Here is a 25,517-nt window from a genome sequence, read left to right as displayed (position 1 = left end):
TGACTTTTTCTCCTTGCCCACGTGGAACTCAACACGTAAAAAATGTGTCTCATTAGAGACCATTACAATGTCCCTGAGGTGTGACTTTCCTTTGTAATGACACGCAGCACCCCCATTGTTAGCGCTGCCCGTCTCCTGACATCATTGGTTGGCTGGCTGTGCCTGTGCGTCCCCCCTGCCCGACACAACGCCCCCCGTTGTCTCATATATTTTGACTGCGAGGGTGTGATTGATGGGCACGAGCAGTGCATATGTTCCCCTGTTTTCACTCCCCTCCTTCCGCCTTCTTCTGACTGTGCGGCCTCATGGCCGCGGCATGCGATAAGGGATCAGCTGAGGCCGCCCAGTCTGAAGCAGGTGTAAGGACATGTGTGAGCGGCGAACATATTTACTGCACAAGGCCACGAATCCCAGCACCGCAGTGTGACTTTAGGAAAAGCCACTGTGGGTCTGGGATTTATGGCCATCGTTAACCGCACCGGCCAACATGAAATGAGGTCATGAGACGGCCTGCACTAACAGGGTATTGCCAAGGGATAACACAAGAGCGCAGACTCCTGTACAGCAAATAACAACGCTCAGGAATCTGCGCCCAGTACCTAGGTGCAAATTTTGACACCTGTGCTGCGTCTCGTTAAAAAGACAAGTCACGCCTCCACAACTGTTTGACAGTATAATGGGCTAAATAGTGTACGTGTTTAATTCAGCGTGTGCAAGGAGCAAAATTAAATAGAGCAACCTTTGACTTGTGCATCATTAATGCTGTTCAAGGTGTGGCTCTTGTACCTTGCAACACCTGAGGGGGGGGTTAAAGGTAACCTTTGAAATTGGTTCAACTAGGCTTCGGCCTACACTCTGCTCCTCTACTCCTCCTGCTGACCCTGGGCTCAAACACCGCTAGTTTTTGCCCGGAAATGCTAGCTGCACAGAGAAAAACACCAGCCAATGTGTTAGTGGGGTTCAGCACCGCCAGCTGTTCCCCTGCTGTGTAGTCGGCAACGTGTCCAGCACAAGCCACGCTGGCACAACAGAACAAAAGCTGCCACCAGTGCAGGCTTCGGCCTACACTTTGCTCCTCTCCTCCTCCTGCTGACCCTGGGCTCAAACAACGCCAGTTTCTGCCCGGACATGCTAGCTGCACAGAGAAAAACACCAGCCAATGTGTTAGTGTGGTTCAGCACCGCCAGCTGTTCCCCCGCTGTGTAGCCGGCATCGTGTCCTGCAAACGCAACGCAGACACAAAGCTGCCTCCAGTGCAGGCTTCGGCCTACACTCATCTCCCCCTGCTTACCCTTTGCTCCAACACCGCTAGTTGGGGCTCTAGGAAGACAATCTTTAATAGGCAAGGCAACGCATCCGGGTTCCAGCACCGCCAGCTGGTTCTCGGCAGTGTTCTTGTCACAGGTACTCCCTCGTGCCAAGCCTGGTTTCAGCACCGTCAGCTGTTTCCGGGTTGTGTCAACTTCACTGAGACGCCTATGCTTGCCCCGTCGTGGGGCGGTCGAGTTAGCCAACTCCAGGGTGCCTCCAGTTTAGGAGCTTCCTATGTGGGCTGCGTGAACTGGTAGTCAAGGCTGGTTCTGTAGTGCCAGTAGGCCCAGCTCCCCCTGTAGGACTGTTGGGGTTCGGTAACTGCGGCTGCCTCGCGGCCTAGCTGTTCTCTCCTCTCCTGTGGGCCTTGGGGTCCACCACCTGGTTCCAGCACCGTCAGCTGGTTCCGGGCCGAGCCTTTGGCTTAGGTGCCTCCTCCTGGGTATCCGAGTTCCGCCAACGCCAGGCGGTCCTTGGTAGTGCTTTTAAGCGCGGGCACCTACAGCTTAGTAACCGGGTTCCAGCACCGTCAGCTGGTCCTCGGTCGTGCCATTGGCTCTTGCACACTGGGGCAACGCATCCGGGTTCCAGCACCGCCAGCTGGTTCTCGGCAGTGTTCTTGTCACAGGTACTCCCTCGTGCCAAGCCTGGTTTCAGCACCGTCAGCTGTTTCCGGGTTGTGTCAACTTCACTGAGACGCCTATGCTTGCCCCGTCGTGGGGCGGTCGAGTTAGCCAACTCCAGGGTGCCTCCAGTTTAGGAGCTTCCTATGTGGGCTGCGTGAACTGGTAGTCAAGGCTGGTTCTGTAGTGCCAGTAGGCCCAGCTCCCCCTGTAGGACTGTTGGGGTTCGGTAACTGCGGCTGCCTCGCGGCCTAGCTGTTCTCTCCTCTCCTGTGGGCCTTGGGGTCCACCACCTGGTTCCAGCACCGTCAGCTGGTTCCGGGCCGAGCCTTTGGCTTAGGTGCCTCCTCCTGGGTATCCGAGTTCCGCCAACGCCAGGCGGTCCTTGGTAGTGCTTTTAAGCGCGGGCACCTACAGCTTAGTAACCGGGTTCCAGCACCGTCAGCTGGTCCTCGGTCGTGCCATTGGCTCTTGCACACTGGGGCAACGCATCCGGGTTCCAGCACCGCCAGCTGGTTCTCGGCAGTGTTCTTGTCACAGGTACTCCCTCGTGCCAAGCCTGGTTTCAGCACCGTCAGCTGTTTCCGGGTTGTGTCAACTTCACTGAGACGCCTATGCTTGCCCCGTCGTGGGGCGGTCGAGTTAGCCAACTCCAGGGTGCCTCCAGTTTAGGAGCTTCCTATGTGGGCTGCGTGAACTGGTAGTCAAGGCTGGTTCTGTAGTGCCAGTAGGCCCAGCTCCCCCTGTAGGACTGTTGGGGTTCGGTAACTGCGGCTGCCTCGCGGCCTAGCTGTTCTCTCCTCTCCTGTGGGCCTTGGGGTCCACCACCTGGTTCCAGCACCGTCAGCTGGTTCCGGGCCGAGCCTTTGGCTTAGGTGCCTCCTCCTGGGTATCCGAGTTCCGCCAACGCCAGGCGGTCCTTGGTAGTGCTTTTAAGCGCGGGCACCTACAGCTTAGTAACCGGGTTCCAGCACCGTCAGCTGGTCCTCGGTCGTGCCATTGGCTCTTGCACACTGGGGCAACGCATCCGGGTTCCAGCACCGCCAGCTGGTTCTCGGCAGTGTTCTTGTCACAGGTACTCCCTCGTGCCAAGCCTGGTTTCAGCACCGTCAGCTGTTTCCGGGTTGTGTCAACTTCACTGAGACGCCTATGCTTGCCCCGTCGTGGGGCGGTCGAGTTAGCCAACTCCAGGGTGCCTCCAGTTTAGGAGCTTCCTATGTGGGCTGCGTGAACTGGTAGTCAAGGCTGGTTCTGTAGTGCCAGTAGGCCCAGCTCCCCCTGTAGGACTGTTGGGGTTCGGTAACTGCGGCTGCCTCGCGGCCTAGCTGTTCTCTCCTCTCCTGTGGGCCTTCGGGTCCACCACCTGGTTCCAGCACCGTCAGCTGGTTCCGGGCCGAGCCTTTGGCTTAGGTGCCTCCTCCTGGGTATCCGAGTTCCGCCAACGCCAGGCGGTCCTTGGTAGTGCTTTTAAGCGCGGGCACCTACAGCTTAGTAACCGGGTTCCAGCACCGTCAGCTGGTCCTCGGTCGTGCCATTGGCTCTTGCACACTGGGGCAACGCATCCGGGTTCCAGCACCGCCAGCTGGTTCTCGGCAGTGTTCTTGTCACAGGTACTCCCTCGTGCCAAGCCTGGTTTCAGCACCGTCAGCTGTTTCCGGGTTGTGTCAACTTCACTGAGACGCCTATGCTTGCCCCGTCATGGGGCGGTCGAGTTAGCCAACTCCAGGGTGCCTCCAGTTTAGGAGCTTCCTATGTGGGCTGCGTGAACTGGTAGTCAAGGCTGGTTCTGTAGTGCCAGTAGGCCCAGCTCCCCCTGTAGGACTGTTGGGGTTCGGTAACTGCGGCTGCCTCGCGGCCTAGCTGTTCTCTCCTCTCCTGTGGGCCTTCGGGTCCACCACCTGGTTCCAGCACCGTCAGCTGGTTCCGGGCCGAGCCTTTGGCTTAGGTGCCTCCTCCTGGGTATCCGAGTTCCGCCAACGCCAGGCGGTCCTTGGTAGTGCTTTTAAGCGCGGGCACCTACAGCTTAGTAACCGGGTTCCAGCACCGTCAGCTGGTCCTCGGTCGTGCCATTGGCTCTTGCACACTGGGGCAACGCATCCGGGTTCCAGCACCGCCAGCTGGTTCTCGGCAGTGTTCTTGTCACAGGTACTCCCTCGTGCCAAGCCTGGTTTCAGCACCGTCAGCTGTTTCCGGGTTGTGTCAACTTCACTGAGACGCCTATGCTTGCCCCGTCGTGGGGCGGTCGAGTTAGCCAACTCCAGGGTGCCTCCAGTTTAGGAGCTTCCTATGTGGGCTGCGTGAACTGGTAGTCAAGGCTGGTTCTGTAGTGCCAGTAGGCCCAGCTCCCCCTGTAGGACTGTTGGGGTTCGGTAACTGCGGCTGCCTCGCGGCCTAGCTGTTCTCTCCTCTCCTGTGGGCCTTCGGGTCCACCACCTGGTTCCAGCACCGTCAGCTGGTTCCGGGCCGAGCCTTTGGCTTAGGTGCCTCCTCCTGGGTATCCGAGTTCCGCCAACGCCAGGCGGTCCTTGGTAGTGCTTTTAAGCGCGGGCACCTACAGCTTAGTAACCGGGTTCCAGCACCGTCAGCTGGTCCTCGGTCGTGCCATTGGCTCTTGCACACTGGGGCAACGCATCCGGGTTCCAGCACCGCCAGCTGGTTCTCGGCAGTGTTCTTGTCACAGGTACTCCCTCGTGCCAAGCCTGGTTTCAGCACCGTCAGCTGTTTCCGGGTTGTGTCAACTTCACTGAGACGCCTATGCTTGCCCCGTCGTGGGGCGGTCGAGTTAGCCAACTCCAGGGTGCCTCCAGTTTAGGAGCTTCCTATGTGGGCTGCGTGAACTGGTAGTCAAGGCTGGTTCTGTAGTGCCAGTAGGCCCAGCTCCCCCTGTAGGACTGTTGGGGTTCGGTAACTGCGGCTGCCTCGCGGCCTAGCTGTTCTCTCCTCTCCTGTGGGCCTTCGGGTCCACCACCTGGTTCCAGCACCGTCAGCTGGTTCCGGGCCGAGCCTTTGGCTAAGGTGCCTCCTCCTGGGTATCCGAGTTCCGCCAACGCCAGGCGGTCCTTGGTAGTGCTTTTAAGCGCGGGCACCTACAGCTTAGTAACCGGGTTCCAGCACCGTCAGCTGGTCCTCGGTCGTGCCATTGGCTCTTGCACACTGGGGCAACGCATCCGGGTTCCAGCACCGCCAGCTGGTTCTCGGCAGTGTTCTTGTCACAGGTACTCCCTCGTGCCAAGCCTGGTTTCAGCACCGTCAGCTGTTTCCGGGTTGTGTCAACTTCACTGAGACGCCTATGCTTGCCCCGTCGTGGGGCGGTCGAGTTAGCCAACTCCAGGGTGCCTCCAGTTTAGGAGCTTCCTATGTGGGCTGCGTGAACTGGTAGTCAAGGCTGGTTCTGTAGTGCCAGTAGGCCCAGCTCCCCCTGTAGGACTGTTGGGGTTCGGTAACTGCGGCTGCCTCGCGGCCTAGCTGTTCTCTCCTCTCCTGTGGGCCTTCGGGTCCACCACCTGGTTCCAGCACCGTCAGCTGGTTCCGGGCCGAGCCTTTGGCTTAGGTGCCTCCTCCTGGGTATCCGAGTTCCGCCAACGCCAGGCGGTCCTTGGTAGTGCTTTTAAGCGCGGGCACCTACAGCTTAGTAACCGGGTTCCAGCACCGTCAGCTGGTCCTCGGTCGTGCCATTGGCTCTTGCACACTGGGGCAACGCATCCGGGTTCCAGCACCGCCAGCTGGTTCTCGGCAGTGTTCTTGTCACAGGTACTCCCTCGTGCCAAGCCTGGTTTCAGCACCGTCAGCTGTTTCCGGGTTGTGTCAACTTCACTGAGACGCCTATGCTTGCCCCGTCGTGGGGCGGTCGAGTTAGCCAACTCCAGGGTGCCTCCAGTTTAGGAGCTTCCTATGTGGGCTGCGTGAACTGGTAGTCAAGGCTGGTTCTGTAGTGCCAGTAGGCCCAGCTCCCCCTGTAGGACTGTTGGGGTTCGGTAACTGCGGCTGCCTCGCGGCCTAGCTGTTCTCTCCTCTCCTGTGGGCCTTCGGGTCCACCACCTGGTTCCAGCACCGTCAGCTGGTTCTCGGCAGTGTCTTTTGCTCTTGTACCTTCTGCTCCCCATCCTGGTTCCAGTACCGTCAGCTGGTTCCGGGCAGAGCCTTTGGCTTAGGTGCCTCCTTCTGGGTATCCAAGTTCCACCAATGTCAGGTGGTCCTTGGTAGTGCTTTCAGGCACGGGTACCTCCTGCTTAGTAACCGGGTTCCAGTAACGTCAGCTGGTCCTTGGTAGTTCCATTGGCTCTTGGACATTCGGCTACCCATCCGGGTTCCAGTACCGTCAGCTGGTTCTCGGCAGTGTCTTTTGCTCTTGTACCTTCTGCTCCCCATCCTGGTTCCAGTAACGTCATCTGGTTCCGGGCAGAGCCTTTGGCTTAGGTGCCTCCTTCTGGGTATCCGAGTTCCGCCAACGTCAGGCGGTCCTTGGTAGTGCTTTTTAGCACGGGTACCTCCTGCTTAGTAACCGGGTTCCAGTAACGTCAGCTGGTCCTCGGTAGTTCCATAGGCTCTTGAACCTTCGGGTAGCCATCCGAGTTCCAGTTCCATCAGCTGGTTCTTGGCATTTTCTCAGCCTTCTTGTACCTTCTGCTACATTTCCAAGTTGAAGACCCTAACGTCGACAATCCGGAAGACCACCCCGATGACGACGACCCGGAAGACCACCCCGATGACGACGACGACGACGACGGCGGAGACGACGACGGCTGAGACGACGACGGCGGAGATGACGACACTGGAGACGAAGACCCTGGAGACGACAACATGGAAGACCGAGAAGCAGAAGAACAAGAGGCTGCAGAACAAAGAGCAGAAGAACATTAAGCATAAGACTTAATATCAGAGCAAAAGATATTATCTAAATTATATGCAGAAGAAGACTAAGCAGTGTATGGGGGTGAGTCCGTTCCTCCTCGTGGTGCCCCTGGATAAAGCCTGATGCTGCAGGCCAAACTGAACGCGGACAAATGTAACTTTTGTGACTGGCAGAACGGAAGGTGTAATCTTCCAACTTTTATAGATAACAACTACGGGAATGCCTGTCACAAATGAGAATATGATGAAGAAGTAGAATAGGAAGAATAATAACAGTGGAATAAAAAGAATATGTAGAATAGGAAGAATAATAATAGTTGAAGAAAATGAATATGAAGAATGTAATAAAAAAAAAAATAGGTAGAAGATGAAGAAGAAGATGAATAAGGTGAAGAAGTTGATGTCAAGGATGCTGATGATGATGAAGATGAAAGTGTGGGAAAAGAAAAAAAAAAAAAAGAAAAAAAAGAAGGGGAAGGGCGTGGAATAGTGAAACATCAATATCTGACAAAATAAAAAAAATTTACATACTCAATATCTTTTTCAATCCGAACTTCTTTAAAAAAAAAAAAAAAACATGCTATTCTATTTGATTGGACTAATCCTCATTGCCTTTAATGTCTCCGCCACCTCCCCCATACATCCTACATTATTCTTAGTTGTTTTCCTTCAGGTAGAATGAACCTACAAGGAAAGAAAGGGTTTATTTTAATTCCGATATTTTGGTCCCATTGACTTGCATTGGGATCGGGTATCGGTATCGGCGATATCCGATATTTTTTGAATATCGGCCGATCCAAACCGATACCGATACTTTCCGATATCGGAAGGTATCGCTCAACACTAATTATGACCAAAACTTGGGGCAATGGTGGACAGTGTAAATCATTATGGCACAGTCCTGGGACAATGTTGGATAGAGGAAATAGGTATGGACCAGACTAGGGGAAATTGTGGATATTATTATGGCCCCGACTAGAGGCAATGGTGGATGGAGGAATTATTTACGTACCAGACTAGGGGAATTTATGAGTAGAGCAAATTATTATGGCGCAGCCTAGGGTTAATGGTGGAGAGAGGAATTTATTTTGGCCCAGACTAGAAGAAATTCTGGATGGAGGAAATTATTATGGACCAGACTAGGGGCAAATTCAGATAGATGAAATTCTTCCTCCCATGTTACTGGAGTTATCATATGGGTTTCGGTTAATGACATCCATCAATCAAAACCTAATGTAAGGATAAAGGATAGTGTAATTTATCAACACAATGGGCCCTGTGGCTTCATTACCAGCCAGGGCACCGCTTCCCTTCCCTTGGTTCAGATGACATTTGAGGACATGAGTAACAATAGTTATATTTTAGCTATAGTACAGTAGTAAATCCAAATTGCATTTTTAATCACAAAAGTTGTCCTTGCGTTTTCTTACCTCTGTCGAGATGACATTTTCTAATATGGAGCTGCACGATCAAGTGAAACATTCTTCCCTCCATTCCCAGCCTCAGAAATATTACAAATCATTTTTCTTATTCTACATTTCCTCCGAAGATCTAAAATGGTATTTTGAAGTAAAATATGTTTTTTATTAAGAAAAAAAAAAGGAAAATCTTAAAAAACAAGAACTAGAGGAAGAATCACATCAGTACAGTTTATGGGATGTCACAACAACGGTTATAAATAATTCTCGCACAGAAATGCGACCTTCTTGTGAGGGATACAGTGTATGAAAAGGAGATGGCGCAGACAGTTTTACCTCCATGTATTTATGATATTCTTATTACATTCTTCTTTTTTTGTATAGTGTACGCTTTTGTCTGGATTAGGTCATTCTTTTTCAAATACTGTGATAGAGAATTATGAATAAGTAGCGAGGGTCCCTATTCAGGACCCCCATTCATTAGTCAAAAGTGGAGAGTGGATGAATGCAAAGAGCATCTCTCAAAGTGGAGGACCCAGCACTTAGGTGCACTACATGGACAAATCATGAATTTCTATACAAACTGTAATACTTAATTTCTCCTGCGGAGGTGCTATAGGGAAACTGAACAGTTGCTGATAGTTCTCCAAGGAATTACAGTTCTGGTTACCTCTATGCTCCTCGCCACCTCTGTGCTCCTCACCACCTGTGTGCTCCCTGCCACCTCTGTGCTCCTCGCCACCTGGGTGCTCCTTGCCACCTCTGTGCGCCTTACCACTTCTGTGTCTCTCACCACCTCTGTGCTCCTCGCCACCTCTGTGCTCCTCGCCACCTGTGTGCTCCTTGCCACCTCTGTGCGCCTTACCACTTCTGTGTCCCTCACCACTTCTGTGCACCTCACCATTTCTGTGCAACTCCCCACTTCTATGTGCCTCGCGACCTCTGTGTGCCTCACCACTTCTATGCACCTCGCTGGGGGACTGGAGTAAAATTTGTGGCGTAAGGAATTCCACCAGTGGTCATGACGATCTTGCCCCATCTCTGTCCACTTTTGCAGAACTGGGCTAAAATGGTGTAAAAACACCACAAATCATAAGTTTTTTGCTCAGCCTTATGTTGGGCAAAAATTTGACTTTTCGAAAATTATTCCACCAAAATTCTGGGTTAAATGCTTTGATGAATAGTGTCTTCAGTGTGGTGTGTTGAATGGGGTTATGACACGGCTACGTAGGAGTGCCAGCTAAGGAGCAGGGATGATCGGGGGCTGGATCAAATGATACTGTGAGTTCTTGGCATAGATCACTTCTCTCGAAAAGAAAATTGACACCTACTGGTCATCTTATAAGCAGACAGAAAGTGAGGCAAAATGTAAGCATTTTTAAGTTAAATTTTACACCACGCCTATTTTACACCACGCCTAACAGTTTAAGCACAGCATTTGTACACCAAAAAAAAGACCACGTAGAGGACGAATAAACAGGTCAGAAGTGGTAAACATAAAAGGCACATATCTCTGGAACCGTATGACTGATTTAGAAAAGAAAAGAACAGAACACTCAGGGAAGCAGAGGGAATGAAATAAGGGCAAAAATTTGCCACTTTTGACGTGGTGACAGGTCCCCTTTGTAAAAACTTTTCACCACCCTTTAACTAAGGGTATGTTCAAACGTGTTTTTCTTGTGTTTTTTCTGCAAATTTTCAGCTGCGTTTTACAGTACTAGTTAAGTCTATGAGATCTCAGAAACCTCATGCACACAGCTTGGTTTTTTTTTTGTCCTCAGCATGTTGTGCAATACTTTGTTTTTTGCGAAATGCAGCATGCCACTACTTTCAGCTACTTTCAGCTTATTTTCAGCATTTTTCACCCATTCAAAGTAATGGGTAGTGCAAAAAACCCTGAAAAATACAGGTATCAGTTTTTGCTGCGTTTTTTGGTGCCAAAACCTGATGAAGTAGAATCAGATTTTATTTTGATGCACTAAACTTTATCAGCATACATAAGAGACAAATGTACACTGACAAAAACACACCAAAAAATGCAACACAAACTTAGCAAAACCTGCTTATTTGAGTTTCTTACTGCCAAGAGATCAGGTTTTGACTGCGAGAAAAAAGCGTATTAAAAACGCAAAGTGTGACCGTAGCCTTAATCACTGAAAAGCGTGTCAATAAAAAGACATTTTGGTCCATGCCAGGAGTGGGAAAGTAAGTCTAAGAGATAAGGAAGCATGAAATAGTATAAGATGGGATGCTCTAGAATAGTGTTAATGTGCTGACCACGTTTTCATTACACTGCAAGAATAATTGAACATTATTATTATAAATGACTTGTGCTGACTCCACGGTTTGCTGTCACCAATCTGCTCTGCTGTATCATAATGTCCGTCTGCTGACACTGATTAATGCTCTATAGATATTCTGCGTATTGGCATATTCTCCACAAGCGGGGAACACTCAGCTAAGATTCCAGATCTCCGGGTCTAGGTGGACCCCTACTACGTCATGCTGAACTACTGGAGTGAATTCACCTGAAAGTCAATTTTAGGAATATATACAGAATATATATATATATATATATATATACATACAGTACAGACCAAAAGTTTGGATACACCTTCTCATTTAAAGATTTTTCTGTATTTTCATGACTATGAAAGTTGTACATTCACACTGAAGGCATCAAAACTATGAATTAACCCATGTGGAATTATATAAAAAGTGTGAAACAACTGAAATTATGTCTTATATTCTAGGTTCTTCAAAGTAGCCACCTTTTGCTTTGATGACTGCTTTGCACACTCTTGGCATTCTCTTGATGAAAATACAGAAAAATCTTTAAATGAGAAGGTGTGTTCAAACTTTCGGTCTGTACTATATATATATATATATTTTTTTTTTTTTTTTTTTTAATTTAACTCCTTTCTGACCTTAGACGTACTAACCCGTCCAGGTGCCCTGGGCCTATCTGACCCTCGACGGGATAGTACGTCATATGTGATCGGCAGCGCTCACGGGCGGAGCGCCGCCGATCGCGGCCAGGTGTCAGCTGCCTATCGCAGCTGACATCCGGCACTATGTGCCAGGAGCGGTCACGGACCGCCCCCGGCACATTAACCCCCGACACACCGCGATCAAACATGATCGCGGTGTGCCGGCGGTGCAGGGAAGCATCGGGCAGGGAGGGGGCTCCCTGCGGGCTTCCCTGAGACCCCCGCAGCAATGTGATGTGATCGCGTTGCTGCGAGGGTCTCTCTACCTCCCTCCCTGCTCCAGACCCGGATCCAAGATGGCCGCGGCATCCGGGTCCTGCAGGGAGGGAGGTGGCTTCACAGAGCCTGCTCAGAGCAGGCACTGTGAAGCCTGCAGTGCTGCATGTCAGATCGGTGATCTGACAGAGTGCTGTGCAAACTGTCAGATCATCGATCTGTGATGTCCCCCCCGAGACAAAGTAAAAAAAGTGAAAAAAAAATATTTCCAAATGTGTAAAAAAAATTTAAAAAAATATTCCTAAATAATGAAAAAAATATATATATTATTCCCATAAATACATTTCTTTATCTAAATAATAAAAAAAAACAATAAAAGTACACATAGTTAGTATTGCCACGTCCTAGTTAACCTCTTCAATAAACACCGTAAGAAAAAAAAAACGAGGCAAAAAACAACGCTTTATTATCATACCGCCGAACAAAAAGTAGAATAACACGCGATCAAAAAGACAGATATAAATAACCATGATACCGCTGAAAACATCATCTTGTCCCGCAAAAAACGAGCCGCAATACAGCATCATCAGCGAGAAAATAAAAAAGTTATAGTCCTGAGAATAAAGCGATGCAAAAATAATTATTTTTTCTATAAAATAGTTTTTATCGTACAAAAGCGCCAAAACATGAAAAAATGATAAAATGAGGTATCACTGTAATCGTACTGACCCGAAGACTAAAACTGCTTTATCAATTTTACCAAACGCGGAACGGTATAAACGCCTCCCCTGTTATGACCTGGTGGTAAGGACAATAATGGACCTGGTGGTTAAGAGCACACGGAATGACCTGGTAGTTATCAATAATATAGGACGAGCTCTGAGACGTGGGAACTCTGCTGACCGCAATCCCTAATCCTATCACACACACTAGAAATAGCCGTGGATTGCTCCTAACGCTCCCTATGCAACTCGACACAGCCTAAAAAACTAGCTAGCCCTAGAGATAGAAAAATAAAGCATACCTTGCCTCAGAGAAATTCCCCAAAGGAAAAGGCAGCCCCCCACATATGATGACTGTGAGTAAAGATGAAAATTACAAACACAGAGATGAAATAGATTTAGCAAAGTGAGGCCCGACTTACTGAACAGACAGAGGATAGGAAAGGTAACTTTGCGGTCAGCACAAAAAACTACAAAAAGACCACACAGAAGGCGCAAAAAGACCCTCCGCACTGACTCACGGTGCGGAGGCGCTCCCTCTGCGTCCCAGAGCTTCCAGCAAGCAAGACAAAAATCAAAATAGCAAGCTGGACAGAAAAATAGCAAACCAGAGAAAAACAAACAGGAACTTAGCTTCTGCTGGGAAGACAGGTCACAAGAACGATCCAGGAGAGAACTAGACCAATACTGGAACATTGACAGGTGGCATAGAGCAATGATCTAAGTGGAGTTAAATAGAGCAGCCAGCTAACAAATTAACCTTGTCACCTGTGGAAGGAAACTCAGAAGCCGCAGCTCCACTCACAACCACCAGAGGAAGCCCATGGACAGAACCAGCCGAAGTACCATTCATGACTACAGGAGGGAGCTTGACAACAGAATTCACAACACTCCCCCAAAAGAAATTCATGAATAGCTGGTTTTTGGTCATTCTGCCTAACAAAAATCGTAATAAAAAGCGATCAAAAAATGTCACGTGCCCGAAAATGTTACCAATAAAAACGTCAACTCGTCCCACAAAAAACAAGACCTCACATGACTCTGTGGACCAAAATATGGAAAAATTATAGCTCTCAAAATGTGGTAACGCAAAAAATATTTTTTGCAATAAAAAGCGTCTTTCAGTGTGTGACGGCTGCCAATCATAAAAATCCGCTAAAAAAACCCGCTATAAAAGTAAATCAAACCCCCCTTCATCACCCCCTTAGTTAGGGAAAAATTAAAAAAATGTATTTATTCCATTTTCCCATTAGTTTTAGGGCTAGGGTTAGGGCTAGGGTTAGGGTTAGGGCTAGGGTTAGGGTTAGGGCTAGGGTTAGGGTTAGGGCTAGGGCTAGGGTTAGGGCTAGGGTTAGGGTTAGGGCTAGGGTTAGGGCTAGGGCTAGGGCTAGGGTTAGGGCTAGGGTTAGGGTTAGGGCTAGGGTTAGGGCTAGGGTTAGGGCTACGGTTAGGGCTAGGGTTAGGGCTAGGGTTAGGGTTAGGGCTAGGGTTAGGGTTGGGGCTACAGTTAGGGTTGGGGCTAAAGTTAGGGTTAGGGTTGGGGCTAAAGTTACGGTTAGGGTTTAGATTACATTTACAGTTGGGAATAGGGTTGGGATTAGGGTTAGGGGTGTGTCAGGGTTAGAGGTGTGGTTAGGGTTACTGTTGGGATTAGGGTTAGGGTTGTGTTTGGATTAGGGTTTCAGTTATAATTGAGGGGTTTCCACTGTTTAGGCACATCAGGGGCTCCCCAAACGTGACATGGCGTCTGATCTCAATTCCAGCCAATTCTGCGTTGAAAAAGTAAAACAGTGCTCCTTCCCTTCCGAGCTCTCCCATGTGCCCAAACAGGGGTTTACCCCAACATATGGGGTATCAGCGTACTCAGGACAAATAGGACAACAACTTTTGCAGTCCAATTTCTCCTGTTACCCTTGGGAAAATACAAAACTGGGGGCTAAAAAATAATTTTTGAGGGAAAAAAAAGATTTTTTATTTTCACGGCTCTGCGTTATAAACTGTAGTGAAACACTTGGGCATTCAAAGTTCTCACAACACATCTAGATGAGTTCCCTGGGGGGTCTAGTTTCCAATATGCGGTCACTTGTGGGGAGTTTCTACTGTTTAAGTACATTAGGGGCTCTGCAAACGCAATGTGACACCTGCAGACCATTCCATCTAAGTCTGCATTCCAAATGGCACTCCTTCCCTTCCGAGCCCTCCCATGCGGCCAAACAGTGGTTCCCCCCCACATATGGGGAATCAGCGTACTCAGGACAAATTGAACAACAAATTTTGGGGTCTAATTTCTCCTGTTACCCTCGGGAAAATACAAAACTGGGGGCTAAAAAATAATTTTGGGAGGAAAGTTTTTTATTTTTATTTTCACGGCTCTGCGTTACAAACTGTAGTGAAACACTTGGGGGTTCAAAGCTCTCACACAACACATCTAGATGAGTTTCATAGGGGTCTAGTTTCCAAAATGGTGTCACTTGTGGGGGGTTTCTACTGTTTAGGTACATTAGGGGCTCTGCAAACGCAATGTGACACCTGCAGACCATTCCATCTAAGTCTGCATTCCAAATGGCGCTCCTTCCCTTCCGAGCCCTCCCATGCGGCCAAACAGTGGTTCCCCCCACATATGGGGTATCAGCGCACTCAGGACAAATTGTACAACAAATTTCGGGGTCCAATTTCTCTGGTTACCCTCGGGAAAATACAAAACTGGGGGCTAAAAAATAATTTTTGTGGGAAAAATTTTTTGTTTTATATTTACGGATCTGCATTATAAACTTCTGTGAAGCCCTTGGTGGGTCAAAGCGCTCAAAACACATCTAGATAAATTCCTTAGGGTGTCTACTTTCCAAAATGGTGTCACTTGTGGGGGGTTTCAATGTTTAGGCACATTAGTGGCTCTCCAAATGCAACATGGCGTCCCATCTCAATTCCTGTCAATTTTGCATTGAAAAGTCAAACAGCGCTCCTTCCCTTCCGAGCTCTCCCATGCGCCCAAACAGTGGTTTACCCCCACATATGGGGTATCAGCGTACTCAGAACAAATTGTACAACAACTTTTGGGGTCCATTTTCTCCTGTTACCCTTGATAAAATAAAACAAATTGGAGCTGAAGTAAATTTTTTGTGAAAAAAAGTTAAATGTTCATTTCTATTTAAACATTCCAAAAATTCCTGTGAAGCACCAGAAGGGTTAATAAACTTCTTGAATATGGTTTTGAGCACCTTGAGGGGTGCAGTTTTTAGAATGGTGTCACACTTGGGTATTTTCTATCATATAGACCCCTCAAAATGACTTCAAATGAGATGTGGTCCCTAAAAAAAAATGGTGTTGTAAAAATGAGAAATGACTGGTCAACTTTTAACCCTTATAACTCCCTAACAAAAAAAATTTTGGTTCCAAAATTGTGCTGATGTAAAGTAAACATGTGGGAAATGTTACTTATTAAGTATTTTGTGTGACATATCTCTGTGATTTAATTGCATAAAAATTCAAAGTTGGAAAATTGCGAAATTTTCATAATTTTCGCCAAATTTCGGTTTTTTTCACAAACAAACGCAGGTACTATCAAATAATTTTTACCACTATCATGAAGTACAATATGTCCCGAGAAAACATTGTCAGAATCACTGGGATCCGTTGAAGCGTTCCAGAGTTATAACCTCATAAAGGGACAGTGGTCAGAATTGTAAAAACTGGCCTGGTCATTAACGTGCAAACCACCCTTGGGGGTAAAGGGGTTAATTTCTACAGCCATAACTTTTTCTGTATTTTCAGGGATTAATGATGTTTTAGTTTATACAAGAGAAATTGTTTTATTTTTCATTTCATTTTTTAAATTTTTCTTTTTTAATTGTTCTATTTTTCTTTTTTAAACCCAAATATAGATAATTTTTGTTAATTTTTTTTCTTCTATTGTTCACTTTCACGTTAAGTCACCTGTTAAATTAATTTTTCAGGTTATTACAAACATGATACATACGGGGATTAGTTTTTGTACCCCATTGCAGGATATGAAGGAGATTTATCAATCGATATATGCACCAATTCTGGTTCAATTTGTGGCAAAATTTAAAGCCTAACTTCCATGACTTACACATGTGTTTTAGACACTTTCTACTTCTTGTCTGACAAGGGGCACGTGGCCTCTGTGAAATGGAAATGAGTGTAGCCTAACATGCAACACTGCACACCATAAAATGTACCATAACTGTGGCGCACATTCCTGGCACAATGTAAGTCCTCTAAAAGGTGGTGTACCCAGGGGTGTATCTAGGTTTTCCGGCACATGGAGCAAGAATTCAGTTTCCTTCCCTAATTATGTGGTTTGAGTAACTGTCATGTGACTGCTCATTCATACGCGATTTTCATGCTTAGGCCGGAGTCACACTTGCGATTGCAATGCAAGAAACTCACACATCAATACCGGCCACTGCCGCCGGCACTCGGATCGGAGCGTTCAGCTACATAGAAAAACATGCAGCCGCACACTCCGGGCCCAAGTGCCGGCGGCAGTGTCGAGTATTGAGGTGCGAGAGATTCGCGAGAGTTTCTCGCATTGCGCTCGCAAGTGTGACCCCGGCCTTACAGTCACGTGCTCTTCCCAACAAGCAAAATACACAATCTCTTTTGAGGTCTTCAAAGTCTACAAATTGTTCAGGAGGAAGACTTTTCTGGATACCTTTGTGAATTTAGTTCCGAAACAACTTTTTCTGCTTCTTTTCTGTCGTTTTTCACAATATTTTTTGGCTGCCAAGTTTTTTTTTTTTATTTAAATTGTATAAATTGAAGTGTAGAGTGCTCACTTCTTTTAACAGCTTGTCATCTTTGGAAATCTGAAGAGAAAAAAGCTCAAAAGACTGAACATATGCACAGTCGTTTTTACACTGCAGTGCATATGTTCTTTCTCTTTAGCATTTATTTAGCATTTTTTCAAGCAGGTTGCAGAGTGGAATGAGATGGAAAAAGACATTGTGTGCACATAGCCTTAGCCTGACATAAACGTGAGGAAAGTGACTACTTAAAGTGCCTAGAGCGGCATGAACACCAAATGCGGCCGTGTCATGTCTCATGATTTGGGAATCATACAGACGGTATTATCATTGTGTTGTTATAGGCTCGCTCTCTTTAGAAGTTTGTCCTTCCTGTCTCCTTGTCTGGCTCTGGTGTAGCTCCCATGTCAGTAACCCCTCCCTTCTTCATCATTCTTTTACCTCATTCACCACCTATCAGCCATCTTAGAAGCCCATGTGTTGCAGCCCTGTTTCTGAAGTCTTTTTTTTTACCTGCTGTATGTGTGCATATCTTCAGGAAATCAGCTGGAAAATAAACCTTCTTCTGGAATTTTCATATTTGCCCCTACAGTCGAGTTAAAATTATATGAGGACATCACTACCTGTGAGTACGGTTAAAATGGACAGCCTAGTAACGGTGTCTCACAGCGCCCTATGTTCGCAGCTTAGTCATGGCGGCAGAATTGGCCCTTAGAAGGCAATAGTCTTGGATTTCCTTGGACTATCTTACTTTTTCAGAAATTGAGCTGACAGAAAAGTGTAGTAGCTCAACGAACGAAACCTCACTCGTGAGTGGATGTATTGAGGTGGGATTGAGTGGGACTGAATTATCTCTAGATTAACAACATCAGTGTTGGTGACTATGCAGAAACAGATATCAAAAGAAGTTATAAGCCACTTCTACCTTCCCCTCTCGCTTCCCGGCTATCCCTGCCTTAGTGCAAGATGACCGTATGTTATACTTATCCACAGAATAAGTGAAACTTATCATTATTGGTTTGACTGCTGGGACTTCGAGTACTCTTAATGTCATTTAAGACTTGGACCTGTGTTATGGACCTGGTGGTTAGGAGCACCAGGAACGACCTGATGGTTAAACTCACACAAGACAAGCTCTGGGAAGTGGGAACTCTGCTGACCGCAACCCCTAATCCTATCACACACACTAGAAATAGCCGTGGAGTGTACCTAACACGGCCTAGACGCCTCTTCACAGCCTAAGAGCTAACTAGCCCTAGAAATAGAAAATAAAGCCTACCTTGCCTCAGAGAAATTCCCCAAAGGAAAAGGCAGCCCCCCACATATATTAACTGTGAGTAAAGATGAAAGTCACAAACACAGAAATGAAACAGGTTTCAGCAAAGAGAGGCCCGACTTACTAAACAGACTGAGGATAGGAAAGGTATCTTTGCGGTCAGCACAAAAAACTACAAAAAGACCATGCAGAGTGTGCAAAAAGACCTCCGCACCGACTCACGGTGCGGAGGTGCCACTCTGCATCCCAGAGCTTCCAGCTAGCAAAACAAAATCATGATAGCAAGCTGGACCAGAAAACAATGAACAAATAATAACTAGCAGGGACTTAGCTTCTGCTGGAGTAGACAGGTCACCAGAAAGATCCAAGAGCGAACTGAACGAGTACAAGAACATTGACAGCTGGCATGGAGTAACGATCTGAGTGGAGTTAAATAGAAGAGCCAGCCAACGAATAAACTCCGTCACCTGTGGAAGGAACCTCAGAAGCAGCAGCACCACTCACAGCCACCAGAGGGAGTCCATGGACAGAACTCGCCGAAGTACCATTCATGACCACAGGAGGGAGTTCGATAACAGAATTCACAACAGATCTGTAGAGCCCGGTTCCCAGATCTTCATGCTCAGGGTCACTGAAGATCTCCACTGCCGAAACCCCAGCGATAATTGACTATCTTGGCAATAATCCTATAACCTTTTCACAATTTTTGATGTATATTCACATTAAAGGACGTGCCCCTGCCATTGTTGCGGACTCACGGCAGATGACAGCTAATTTAATCAGCCTTCATGTGCCTTTAACAGCCACAGGTGGATCGGTGCTCCATCCGCGGCTGTTTACATCTAACATTTAGTCTACATTTAACACCTGCCTGCTCGAAGCTCGTCATTCATTCGCCCATCAATGACCCTGTCCCATGATCGTGGGCGCCGATAGGTTGTCACAACAGCTGAGGGTTTGCTGATAACCCCCATGCCTCTCATTACAGTCCTCCTGTGAACACTGGCTTGGGCCGGCATTCATAGAAGATCATGATTTCTGCTGTACATGTATGCAGTATGTGTAGCACATGGATGATAGCAGCTTCAAGTTTCCTAAGGGAACTATTAAATAAAGCAAAAAGTTTTTAAAAATCCGAAAAAAATTTAAAAAAACGCATTTAAGATCACCACCCTTTTGCCCCATTAAAACAGAACAATTAAAATGATACACATATTTGGTATCGCTGTATTCAGAAATAGCCTATCAAAATATAAAAACAATTAATCCAATCGGTAAACAGCGTAATGAGAAAAAAATAAATTACATTTTTTTGGCCATTGCAACATTGCAAGAAAATGCAATAAGAGGTGATCAAAACATCGTATCTACCCTAAAATGAAATCAATACAAACATAATTTCAGGGCTAAAAAAAATAAGCAAATTTTTTTTGCTTACAAATTTCCCAATTTTTTTTCACTACTTAACTAAAAAAATAAAATATACTTGTCTGGTATCTGCATACTCGTACTATCCTGGAGAATAATATTTCCAGGTCAGTTTTACCATATAGTGCATATGGTAAATAATAAAAACAAACTATAATGGAATTGCATTTTTTTTTTTTTGCAATTTCAACCCGCTTGGATTTTTTTTCCTGCTTTCCAGTGCATCACATGACAAAATGAATGGTGTTATTCAAAAGCACAACTTGTTTTGCAAAAATCAAGCTCTCCAATGGCTATGGGGATTGAAAAATTAAAAAAAAAGTTATGGCTCTTGTAAGAAGGGGAGGAAAAAATGAAAGCACAAAAATAGAAAATTGCAAGGTCTTGAATGAGTTAACGCAGCAATATCAAAAGACAGTGGAGGGTCACTTAAAAATCAAACCCTCCCCACAAAGTGTGTTGTACCTTCAAGTTGTGCTAATAAAAAGTACACCTTGCCCTGAAGAAAAGCCATTATACAGCTTTGTCAATGAGAAATATTGGAAGGTGTGGTTAATAGATGATTGTAAAGTCCAATATTTTCATCACTTGTACCCTCATGTACTATTGGAATGTAGATCATTGACATGTCTATATGTGTCATGGGTGTCCTTACTTTTTCACATGCCTGTTTATTCTGTAGTTCTCCAAGCAGTCACCACCATCTATGGTCTTGGACACACCTGTGAGCCTTTGGTGACTGAGTGTTGGGGGGCTGAGGGTGGTAAGTGCATGTTGATAACTCCGAGCCTAGACAATAATTCTATACCTTGAGATAAATGTCTGTTTAGTGGCTGCTAAATGCACAATAAAGCGAACATTTGTTATAGGCTCTCACCCATGGAGCGGAGAAGAGATGTTATTCACACTCCATTATGCCGTTCTCTGGATCTCGTTCTGTGAGTCAATTAGAGGACTAATTGTTGTGAGGACGTCTCTACACCTCTACCTGCCGCAGTGAAATGTTCTGTCAAGTGCCCAAAGCGGATAATCTTGGGTTTCCTTCTGTATCCCAAATTATTTTGCACTTATTATTATTATTATTATTAAAGATAGCAGATTATTTATTAATGTAATGATTAGGATCTGCAGACTTGATCGTTTTCCATAAAATTTACCAAGCATTGACAACTTTTTACTGCTCGCTTTGCAGAAGACAGATGGTGAAAATTGGTATCCAAAACCATGCCCTTTTTGGAGGTTTGGCCCCCATGTAAGCTTCTCACCTCCCAATTGGACACCTGTGTAGGGGGTCAGCCCGACCCCCTAGAACTGAGTTCCATCATCACACAATCACTTTCCACATATCAGATTTCCTGAGAATTTCATCAGCACCTGGGAGATTTGTCAACTCTTTCGGAAGTCCAGGAGGTTGACAATCTGAGAGAGTCATTAAATGTGCAAAAATTACACACTGCATATAAATTGCAATAAATATTCAGTACATTTTCCATTGCGGACACTTATAGGATATCCACATAGGATACTTTATGAATGTTTGGTAAGAGTCTCTCCAGCTGTTATAGTGGAAAATTCAATTATGTTTTGACCACCACTTGGTGAAGCAGCTGCCATCCACCACATCCAGTAGAGACGTACATACATGTCTGCCACTCTCTGATCATTGAGACAAGGTACACTATTGGTTTTGACTAGGGCTAAAAATGGTAGAAGGGATTTTGCAATGTTTATGAATTCCCATACCTCTCACCAGAAGCACCGTGTGCGGTTCTTAGAGGTGAGCAAAAACATTTGCAGGATTTGGTCCCGTGTCCAGAGCTCTGGAAACCTATAAATACCTGCAGAATCCCCAGTTCTTTTCTGTTTAGTCAGTCCTGAGAACCATTACATTTCGATGCGATGCACACATGATGTCAGGGGAGCTTACTTCTGAGGATGCCATAAGTAGTAGGAGTCTCATAGGGTTATTATCCCACCATCTCGGGCCACCAGTGTGGCTGCTGAACCAGGGTTCTTCTAATATTATTGCTTAACTCTAGTAGTTGTTCAAATTCAACATCAAATCATGAAGAGTTCGTGCCAGACCATAATATGCAAATGAATCGGGACCAGGGGAACCCTAGCTTGTATTAACATGGGGGTTAGATTTAATTTTTGGCCAAGAAATCCACTAAATTGTACCAGATTAAAAAAGATGCAGCTTGATGTAATGTACTTATTAACTTGGCAAGATATGGCAGATATGAGAAGCTTTGATAAGGCAGTGGTGGTTGGACACAGGCTGAGCACCGACCAGCTCACAAATGTACTAAAGGAACATTGTCTCTGTCTTTCTGGTTTCTAAAGGTTCAGATGATATATACCTCCAACCAAAACTGAAAATTTCACATCATCCCACTATCCACTTAGTCTTTACCAATTTCTATTTATTGAAGACCAGGGAGTAATCTTGATATTTCTTAGATGTACGATATGGTCTCTTGTTCTTCTCCAAAGCCTACAAGACTATGTGATTATGTAAGCTTATTTCTCTGTGTCTCACCCCCAACTGCCCCTTCACTGTGTTCTCATGCCCCGGTATATTACTGTGAGTCCCCTTCCACTGTAATACTCCATGTCACTTTTGGCTTCATTGAAATGTACACAGTCTGTATATGTAGAAGGAAAGAGGGACAAGCATTGGCCACCCTGTGAAGGAAGAACCAACATCACCAAGGAACGCAAGGAAGTGTAGGTTTCTAGAAATGTTATTGAGGAGTTAGGTCCTGGCAAGGCACTACATGGATGTCTCCTATTACAGTGTCTAAAGAAATAGGCAAGCACTGGATTTTCTCTTTTTCATCTTCACTTTCCAGTGGTGTAATTTCTTCGCTAATTATGGTAAAATTCCAGTGAAATATTTTAGAAATATTCTTGAGGTGCGTATCTCGTTGGGATGGCTATAATAACAAATTATTATTACTATTTATTATTATAGCGCCATTTATTCCATGGCGCTTTACATGTGAGGAGGGGTATACATAATAAAAACAAGTACAATAATCTTATACAATACAAATCACGACTGGTTCAGTAGGAGAGAGGACCCTGTCCGCGAGAGCTCACAATGTGCAAGGGATGGGTGAGAATACAGTAGGCGAGGGTAGAACTGGTCGTGCAGCGGTTTGGTGGATCGGTGGTTACTGCAGGTTATAGGCGTGTCAGAAGAGGTAGGTCTTCAGGTTCTTTTTGAAGGTTTCAATGGTAGGCGAGAGTCTGATATGTTGTGGTAGAGAGTTCCAGAGTAGGGGAGATGCGTGAGATAAATCTTGTATGTGATTGTGAGACGAGGAGATAAGAGGGGAGTAGAGAAGGAGATCTTATGAGGATCGGAGGTTGCGTGCAGGTAAGTACCTGGAGACGAGGTCACAGATGTATGGAGGAGACAGGTTGTGGATGGCTTTGTATGTCATGGTTAGGGTTTTGTACTGGAGTCTCTGGGCAATGGGGAGCCAGTGAAGGGATTGACAGAGGGGAGAGGCCGGGGAATAGTGGGGGACAGGTGGATTAGTCGGGCAGCAGAGTTTAGAATAGATTGGAGGGGTGTGAGAGTGTTCGAGGGGAGGCCACAGAGCAGGAGGTTGCAGTAGTCAAGGCGGGAGATGATGAGGGCATGGACTAGGGTTTTTGCAGATTCTTGGTTTAGGAATGTACGGATCCATGAAATAATTTTGAGTTGAAGGCGGCAGGAAGAGGAAAGGGCTTGGATATGTGGTTTGAAGGAGAGATCAGTGTCAAGGATTACCCCGAGGCAGCGAGCTTGTGGGACTGGGGAGAGTGGGCAGCCGTTTACTGTAATGGATAGGTGCATTGGGGGGTCACGTGAGATAGGGGAAAAATGATTAATTCTGTTAAGTTTTAGAAATCTAGCAGAGAAGAAGGATGAAGTAGCGGACCGACATTGAGGGATTCTGGTTAGTAGGGTGATATGTTGTCCAGAGATGTAGATCTGGGTGTCATCAGCATAGAGATGATTCTGAAAGCCGTGAGATTCTATGAGCTCTCCCAGGCCAAAGGTGTAAATGGAGAAGAGCAGGGGCCCTAGGAATGAACCTTGCAGGACTCCAATAGATGGGGAGCGAGGTGAGGAGGTGGTGTGTGAGTGGGAGATGCTGAATGTCCGGTCTGTTAGGTATGACAAGATCCCGGATAGGGCCAAGTCTGTGATGCCAAGGGATGAGAGGGTCTATAGTAATAGGGAATGGTCCACTGTGTCAAAGGAAGAGGATAGGTCCAGGAGGAGGAAGACAGAGTAGTGTCGCTTGCTCTTGGTGGTTAATAGGTCATTGATGACCTTAGTTAGGGCAGTTTCAGTGGAGTGGTGTGACCGGAAGCCAGATTATAAGCGGTCGAAGAGGGAGCAGGAAGAGAGATGGGAAGACAGTTCAAGATGGACGTGTTGTTCCAGTAGTTTTGAGGCATAGGAGAGAAGTGATATAGGGCAATAGCTAGATACAGAGGATGGGTCAAGAGAGGGCTTTTTGAGGATAGGTGTGATTGAGGCATGTTTAAAGCTTAAGGGGAAAACACCAGTTGTTAGTGATAGGTTGAAGAGATGGGTTAGGGTTGGGATGAAGACTGTGGCGAGGTTCGGGATGAAGTGGGATGGGATCGGGTCAAGTGCACAGAGTAGAGAGTCGATCTTCTGTAATGGTGGAGAAGTTGGTTTTGGACGTGGAGGGCTGGGTAGTTGGGAGGAAGGGTTCTGAGGGTTGTCGACCAAAACTGTCTATGATGTTATCAATCTTCTGCTTGAAAAATGAGGCAACATCTTCAGCTGAGATGAGTGGGGAGGGAGGAGGTGCTGGGGGACTGAGGAGAGATGGAAGGTGTTGAATAACTGTTTAGGGTTGTGAGACAGGGAGGATATGAGAGATGAGAAGCAGGTTTGTTTAGCTGTGGTGAGTGTGGCCTTGAAAGTATTGAGGGACTGTTTGAATTCGATGAAGTGCTCGTTGGAGTGGGATCTTTTCCATCTCCGAACAGCAGCCCTGGAAGCTTGCCTCAGTTCTTTTGTCAGGCTGGTGTGCCAGGGCTGTTGATTTTGCGAGCTTTGGTATGTCTGAGAGGGGCAACAGATTCCAAAGCAACAGCTATTTTGGTGTTATATAGAGCAGCAGCGTCATCCACATTGTGTAGGGAACTTTTGTCTGTGAGAGGGAGGAGGGATTCAAAGAGTGAGTATAGATCAAGGTGTTTAAGATTTCTGTGAGGGTGTGCAAGTTTGTGGGTTAGGGATTGTAGACAAGGAGTGGAGAGGGAAGAGAATGTGAGAAGGTTGTGGTCAGAAAGAAGGAGAGGTGAGTTAGAGAAGTTAGATAGGAAGCAGAGGCAGGAGAAGATGAAGTCAAGTGTGTGACCATCTTTGTGAGTGGCTGCAGAAGACCATTGAGTGAGGCTGAAGAAGGTAGTGAGAGATAGGAGCTTAGTGGCAGCTGAGAGGGAAGTGTCAATGGGAATGTTGAAGTCGCCCATGATGATAGTGGGGATGTCCGCAGAAAGGAAATGAAGTAGTCAGGTGGTAAAGTGGTCAAAGAAGGTGGTAGCTGGCCCTGGTGGGCGGTAAATGACTGCCAGTTGGAAGTTGGAGCAAATCACTATGTTTGACCTTAAAACTGAAGAAGCCTTGATTAGTCCTCTTTCTAAGAAAGTTACGTGCACACAACGTCTTTTTCATAAGGATTACGCCTGAAAGCTGCCAGGAAATGCGCCACAAACCCGGTGCAAAAAATTAACATAATGCGCCGCAATGTAAAAATAATATTGCTTTGTTACTTCTTTTAACCGCTTTAGGGTCCAGAAACCGTGAAGCTGTCAAAAGAAGTAGCATGTTTATTACGGGTGGCTTCTGCTGTACGCTTGCTAGTTGTTATTATT

The 25,517-nt window shown here is 46.5% G+C and overlaps 1 protein-coding gene and 1 long non-coding RNA gene across 3 annotated transcripts in view; one reads left to right on the top strand and one right to left on the bottom strand.

Annotated features, from left to right (window-relative positions):
• LOC138643082 (uncharacterized) overlaps window positions 1-8,337 on the bottom strand; it is a 124,859-nt gene extending 116,522 nt beyond the window's left edge. For both annotated transcript variants that reach the window (XR_011314128.1, XR_011314127.1), the window contains exon 1: window positions 8,216-8,337. This is a non-coding gene — a long non-coding RNA (uncharacterized lncRNA). The remainder of the gene's footprint in view (window positions 1-8,215) is intronic.
• The window catches only part of SAMD12 (sterile alpha motif domain containing 12), an 803,045-nt gene that overhangs the window by 705,077 nt on the left and 72,451 nt on the right, over window positions 1-25,517 (top strand). The gene's annotated exons all lie outside the window — the stretch shown is intronic.

The sequence above is a fragment of the Ranitomeya imitator genome, chromosome 6 (genome assembly GCF_032444005.1).
Source record: "Ranitomeya imitator isolate aRanImi1 chromosome 6, aRanImi1.pri, whole genome shotgun sequence".
Classification (NCBI taxonomy): domain Eukaryota; kingdom Metazoa; phylum Chordata; class Amphibia; order Anura; family Dendrobatidae; genus Ranitomeya; species Ranitomeya imitator.
This window is presented reverse-complemented; position numbering and strand designations above follow the sequence as displayed.